Source organism: Rattus norvegicus, chromosome 3 (genome assembly GCF_036323735.1).
Source record: "Rattus norvegicus strain BN/NHsdMcwi chromosome 3, GRCr8, whole genome shotgun sequence".
Classification (NCBI taxonomy): domain Eukaryota; kingdom Metazoa; phylum Chordata; class Mammalia; order Rodentia; family Muridae; genus Rattus; species Rattus norvegicus.
Genome location: NC_086021.1, coordinates 154857640 through 154864989, shown reverse-complemented (window position 1 = coordinate 154864989; position 7350 = coordinate 154857640). Strand labels below are relative to the sequence as shown.

Below are 7350 nucleotides of genomic sequence, written 5' to 3'. Positions count from 1 at the left end.
AGGCACTGTCTACCCTTTAAAGATTTTACTTTTATTTATATGAATATGTATGGGTGTGTATGGCCATAGAGGCCAGTATCTCCCATGGAGCTGAAGTGACAAGTAGGTGGGGACCACCTGACATCATGGGTGCTGGGAACTGAACTCAGGTCTTCTAGAACAGCAGTAAATGATCTCAACCACTAAGCACTCTTCCCAGCCTCTAGCTGCAATATACTTTTAAAGTTAACATAGTAATATCATTTTTTTTTCTTTACATGTTATAGGATCTCTCACTAGCCTGGAACTTCCCAGTTAGACTAGGCTGGCTGGCCGGTGAGCCCCAGGGGTCTGCCTCGCCTGGCTTTTTAAATGAGGCTTCTGAGAACTGAGCTCAGGTCCTCCTGTAAGCCCTTCACCGACTGTTATCTCCTGGGGCCAGGTCCGGTCTGGTAGGATGTGCTGTTTTGAAACTGTGTCTTACTATGTAACTGCATTGCTACTTTTCACATCGGTGTTGACTAAGCAGCGTTTGTTTGGGGAGCTCTGACAATTTTGGAGGCCTGTGGGTATTTAACAACTCGTTGAAGGGAATGGAGAGAAGCCTCAACTGTTAAAAGCAACTGTTGCTTTCCAAGATGGCCTGGGTTTGATTCCCTCCACCCTTATGGTGGCTCACATCTATCTGTAACTGTAAGGGACCCAGTGTCCTCTTTGAACCACCATGGGGCACCAGGCACATACGCGGTACAGAGGCATACACGCGGGCAAAAGCATCCAAACATATAAACTAAGTCTAAAAATATGAATAAAAGTTAAGACAAGCCTGCACATTATGTGCCACTCCCTCTTTCGTTCCTTCCTCCCTAATTTGAACTGGCATTTGCGACTTTCTTCCATGACATGATTTCAAAGACTAAGTTAGCTAGACATTGACTCTACTTGAAGTGTTTCTCATTCATGTTCTCTCCCTCTCTCTGTCCCTGTCCCTCCCTTGGCCTCTGTCCTCTCTCCACTATCCCCCCTTTCTATCTTTCCTTCCCTCTTTCCACCCCTCTCCTGTTCCTTAGAATCTTTTCACTGTGCTGCAAAGGAAGTCAGGAGGCCGCAAGGAGAAACCAGGTACAGATGCTCTTGCTGATAGCTCGTTATACTTTGGTTCTGAAAGGTCACAGAGTTCCATGTGTTAAATGTTTAGCGGCCAGTCCACAGCACTATGGGAAGGTAATAGAACTCTCATGAGGTGGGGGCCTACATGGAAGAAATTAGGACTCTAGAGAAAGTGCCTTTGAAGAGATGTCGGAATGCTGTCCCTTCCTGTCTCTCCCTTTCTGTCCACCACAGCCTTCTCTGTCACATGTTCCTATGATGATGTACTGTACAGCCATAGACCCAAACCTACAGGACCCAGCACCATGTGAGGCAAAATAAAACCCTCTTCTTTGTAAGCTGATTGTTTCAGGTGCTTTGCTACAGTGTCAAGAAGCTGATTAATGTCCAGCAGCCAATAGGCAAAGTCCTGAGTGAGTCATCACAAAGTCCCAGAGCCGAGGCCCCAGCCATCACAGACTTTAGTCTCCACTCTACCTCTTCCACAAGGCTCCTGAGATATAGTTGTTTTCAATAAATCAGTGTGAGGACAATTTATTTTTCAGAAATAGGTAGCAGAAACAGGAAGTTTTCAGTATTGTAGAAAGTTCTTCTGGACCCTTTCAGTCAGGTCCCCTGGCAGCTCTTCCTTTTTCTTCTATTAGGACAGTTTAATTCTAATGGTTTCAGAGAAGAGAGATTCTTTGAACCAAATGCATTTTTTAGGCAGCTTCGAAGAGTAGCAGTTGGTCTATACAAAGTGCCCTAAGACAAAAGCAGAGACAACATCCAAATATCCATGAGATGGAGGAGAGGCAACATCCAAAGCAGAGGCTACAGATGGGGAAGTAGACAGCCAACATCAAACTCTGGCCTCCAGAAGTGTGTGCACGCATACCTACATGTGTGAAAATGCACGTGCCACACAGGCATGCACATGCAAAGAGAGAGGAGGAAGTGGGGTAAAGGACTACTGAAGAAAACTCAACCTCAACCACTGGAAATGGACCATGTGATAAATTAAACAAAAGGCCCAATAGAAAGCCTCACCAACAGAATGTGACTGAGGAGAGGGAAGACTGTCCAGGAAAGGCTAAGTGGAAGAATTGACATATTTAGTTAAAATAAACTGATAAGCATTTCAAACACATGAACAGAACATGTGGGGTCTTTGGGATACCACAAAAAGGCCAAATTCACAATTATGGTCATAGAAGGAGGAGAAGACCTCCATGCTAAAAGCATAAAAAAATGTTCAGTGCAACTGAAGCAGAAAGTTTCCCAAAACCTAGGGTAAGAGGGGTCTATCTAGGCCTAAGAGGCACAAAGAGCACCAAATAGACAGGAACAAAAAGGGATCCCTTGCATCATACCCATGTAAAGCTAGGAGGGAACCCCATGTCATGTAGAAAGGTGGTACAGTAAGACTCCACCAGAAAATCCCTATTGTGGATAAACATTTTTAGCAATGTGGCAGAACACAAAATTAACACAAAACCAAACAATCCCATTCATGATACACACACACACACACACACACACACACACACACACACACACACACGCTATGGAATAAACCTAAGCAGGGATGTGAAACAGTTCTGCACTAAAACCTTTTAAGCAACCCAGGAGGGAAACCGAAGAAGACATTCATGTATTAGAAGATGAAAAGACTTTCCATCTTCATGGGTTAGAAGAGTCAATATTGTGAAAATGGATGTCTTATCATAAGCAACCTGCAGACTCAGAGTAATCCACCTCCAACTTCTAATGTCATCCTTCGCAGAAGTGGATAAAATCATCCTAAAGGTTTATTCGGGGAGGGGGTGGAGCGTGTGCATCGTGTGGACCTCTGGAGTCTGTAAGAGGCTGTCAGATCCCCTGGAACTGAAGTTAAAGACAGCTGTGAGCTGTGGTACCGGGCACAGAGCTCAGGTTCTCTGCAAGAGCTGTCCATGCTCTTCACCACCGAATCACTTCTTCTGCTCCAAAATAATCTTACAAGTCACTTGGAGCTGAAATAAACTTAGGTGGACAAAGAAATTCCAAGGGGATGATGGAAAGCTGGATGTGTCATCATACCTAATTTTAAGGTGTATTAGAGAGGCACAGTAACAAAACAAACATGGTAATGGCACACACACATACACATACACACATACACACACAGGCACACACACTCACACACTCACACACATACACACACTCACATACAGACACACACATTCACACACACACATACACACACAGGCACACATACACACACTTACACATACACACACTCACATACAGACACACACATACACACACAGGCACACACACTCACACACATACACACACTTACACATACACACACTCACATACAGACACACACATTCACACACACACACACACACACACACACACACACACACACACACCCCAACTAACCAAAAAATAAAAGACACATAAATCTCTACTTTCTTTTTCTTTTTCTTTTTTTTCTTTTTTCTATTTTTCGGAGCTGGGGACCGAACCCAGGGCCTTGTGTTTGCTAGGCAAGCGCTATTCCACTGAGCTAAATCCCCAGCCCCTAAGACACATAAATCAATGGAATAAAATAGAAAATCTAGATATAGTGTCGAGTAGGAGACGCCATTATGGGTGTTGACAGTCACCACAACAAGGACCGAAAGGTTCGGCGCAAGGAGCCCAAGAGCCAGGACATCTTCCTGCGGCTGCCAGTCAGGCTGTACAGGTTTCTGGCCAGACAGACCAACTCCACCTTCAGTCAGGTTGTGCTGAAAAGGTTATTTATGAGCCGCACTTAACCAGGCATTTCTGTCCCTGTGCTGAATGATCCGGAAGATGAAGCTTCCTGGTCGGGAGAACAAAACCGCTGTGGTTGTGGATGGTCACAAATGATGTGCGGATTCTGGAAGTGCCCAAGCAGAAGGTGTGTGCACTGAGGGTGAGCAGCAGGGCCGGAAGTCGGATCCTCAAGGCTGGGGGCAGGGGCGGGGGCGTGGGTAAGATCCTGACCTTCGACCAAGCTGGTCCTGGAGTCTCCCAAGGGCCAAGGCACTGTGCTCCTGTCTGGTCCTCAGAATGACCGAGAGGTGACGCTTTGGCAAGGCCCCAGGAGCTCCATAGAGCCACTCCAAACCCTATGTCCGTCCCAAGGCGTGCCAGAGGCCGAAAGGCCGGCCGAGGCTACAAAAATTAACCCTGACTCTTACTGGTAACAAAAAAGCTTTGGATGTCGAAAAGAAAAAAGAAAAAAGAAAATCCAGATATAAACTTGTGTAGCTATAGTCACATGTTTTTTGAGCCAAAAATTACTGGAACAAAGACAACCTCTTTAGCAAATGTGGTGGAGAAATTGGATATCTGTATGCAGAAGAATTAACTAGATACTTATTTCTCACACTACACAAAAGTCAACTTCGAATGTACTAAAGACTTTACAACACCTGAAACCCTAATTGCTAGAGGGAAGGGAAAGGAAACAGTGCGAGATACGGGCAGAGGTAAGGACTTCTGAATGCGACGATAGTCACTCAAGGTGTATTGCCAGCAACTGACAAACCAGATCCATGAAATTTAAGGTTTTACGGCAAAGAGAAGAGTTAACAGCGTGTAGAAGTAGTCTACCGAATGGGAGGAAAATCTTTACCAGATAGACACATGACAGGATTAGCACCTAGAATATACAAAACAGACCTAAACATCGAGAAGATAGGTTGTGTAGTCAAGAGCAGAAATCATAAAAGAAGAAATACTAACAGCCAATAATATATGGTATCCAACATCCCTAGCCATGAGGGAAATGCAAATTAAAGTTGCTTTTAGCTTCCAACTCACCCTAGGCAGGATGGCTATCAAGGAAGCAAAGGACAAATGCTGGCAAATGATGTGTAGGAAGGAAAATCCTCATCCGTCACTCGTGAGAGCACAAAGTGGTGCAGCCAGTACGGAAATTGGTGTGTCTCAAAACAAACCCCAAAGCCCTGTACCAGAGTTACCACATGGTCTAGCTACACCAGTCCTAGGCATAGGACGTACCCGTGGACTCTATATCCTGACACAGCGATCCTGGCTCCAGCTCTGCTCACAGTAGCTGGAAAATGGAACTGGCTGAGATGCGCGTGAACAGATGAGTGGATAGTGGCAGTGTGACAATTCACGCACAGAATTCCATTCTGCTGCAATGAACATTGAGGCTGGGGAGGTTTCGGGAAAGAGGATGGAACTAGGAAACGTCCTAAGTAGGGATCCAGGCTCAGAGAGACAATGGCTGCTTCTCTCTCCTATGTGGATCAGACTTGTGTAACTTGGAGCGGCTGTAGAGGACAAGTGTGTGGACAAGGGGAATGGATGGGAAGGCACTGAGGATGGGTGGAGGAGAGTGTGATTCGATAATGAAAGCAGAGGGAAGGAGTACCGGGGCGGGGGACGTGTTCAAGCAAGGATGAGGATTAAGGAGAAGAGCAGGTGAGCTAGTTAACCCAAACTAAGGATGCGAGAAAGACTCCTATGGAGACCTACTGCTTCATAAGCTGTCAAAAAATGGATTTAGGAAAAAAGTTAGAATGGCGGGTAAAGGACCATAATGCTTGGGTTAGACAGCACCTCCCCTTCCTCTGGTGCTGTAGGGACCACACTAGCTATTAAATGGGACCCAAAGGGATTACCTGTTTCTTCCCAAGAAGTCGGTTTTGCCAGAAACTGGGGAAAAGCTTCATTCAGTGAGAGAGAAGACACTGGCTCACCCAGTCTTCATGGCCTGTGGAATTGAAAGCCACAAGGACAGTATTGTCCATACTGAGCGACTCAGAATCCTTGAAGAGTTTCTCAGCCTGGTAGTCCTATCCAACCTAGACCAGTTCTATCCAACCCAGAACTGGACTAACGCGGTCTACATTCGGAGGTGATATTCTAGTGATTTGAGGTCTGTTCTGGCTGTCTTCCTAGCTCCTGGCACGGACTTTCACCCACACTTCAGTTTGCTGGCGCTTCCACCCTTGGGTATTGCTTTCACAAAGAGACAGGCCCCTCGCGTATGGTATGAGAACTGGAAAGAGGTGCTAAGGTGGCTCGCCCACAGCCAAGGCGGCTCCTCCCAGCTGTCACTGCTGGCCTTTTGAGATTCAGCCCAAAGGCTATGCCCTTATCTAAGCTTGATATTGTCTATTCACAGGCAATTTGCTAAGTATCTTCAGATATCAGATAATGTGCAGAGCTCTAGGATTCCAATATATATTTGTCTGGCCCTGAACCTGAACATTTAATCACTACATGGCTCAGCCTCTCTGGGGAGGTTCCTCTTTCAATACCGAGCACATGGCATGGTGTAGCAGACTGTCAGTTGCCCAGCAAAATTCCCTCCTCTTCTTAGCCGTATGTATCCAGATGAGGATGGTTTCCAGACATATTTGAAGACAGAATGCCTGAAGGAACTCTCTTTTCTATGACACCCACTTTTACTGCCTATCGCCCAGCTTGACAACTGTCTTAGGGTTTCCATTGCTTGTGAACAGACATCATGACCAAGGCAACTCTTACAAAGGACAACATTTAATTAGGGCTGGCTTACAGGCTCAGAAGTTTATTCTGTTATCATCGAGGCAGGAAGCATGGTAGCATCCAGGCAGACATGGTGCAGAAGAAGGAGCTGAGAGTTCTACATCTTGATCCAACTGCAGCCAGGAGAGGAGAGGCTGGCTCTTCTGCACAGGGCAGAACTTCAAAGCCCATCCCCACAGTGACAGGCTTCCTCTAACAAGGCCACACCCACTCTAACAAGGCCACACCCACCCCAACAAGGCCACACCTCCTAATAGTGCCCTGGGTTGAGCCTATTCAAACCACCACAGCATCATAGACCAGTATGGTACCCTGGTGATGGTGGAAGAACAGAATGGAAAGAACTCTGACTTCTGAGCTCTGAAGTCTGCCTAAATCAAGTGAACAGAGCCACCCGCTAACCCTGGGACTAATCTGTGGTTAGAGAACAAACTTCAGTATTCCCCGAGTCACTGTATTTGGCTGCCCATTTGTGCTAGCAGCTGAAACACCATTCTAAACAATTCACATTCAGGTGGTTCCCCCACCCCCACCCGCTCCGTGAGACAGACAGGTCCATAGCGGGCAGAGAGCAAATCCATCTTTCTATATCTGGCCTGTAGTAGAATCTGGCAAACTGCAAGTCCTCCTTGATGAATGCTCCAATGGAATGAGTAGTTAGCTAAATGATTGCTACACTGTTGCAGAAATGCCAAGAAGTGTTTTGCGTGGAGACTG

The 7350-nt window shown here is 46.1% G+C and overlaps 1 pseudogene; it reads left to right on the top strand.

Moving 5' to 3' along the window:
- Window positions 1–3707: 3707 nt before the first annotated feature.
- Rpl18-ps9 (ribosomal protein L18, pseudogene 9) lies at window positions 3708–4273 on the top strand (annotated as a pseudogene).
- Window positions 4274–7350: the final 3077 nt, after the last annotated feature.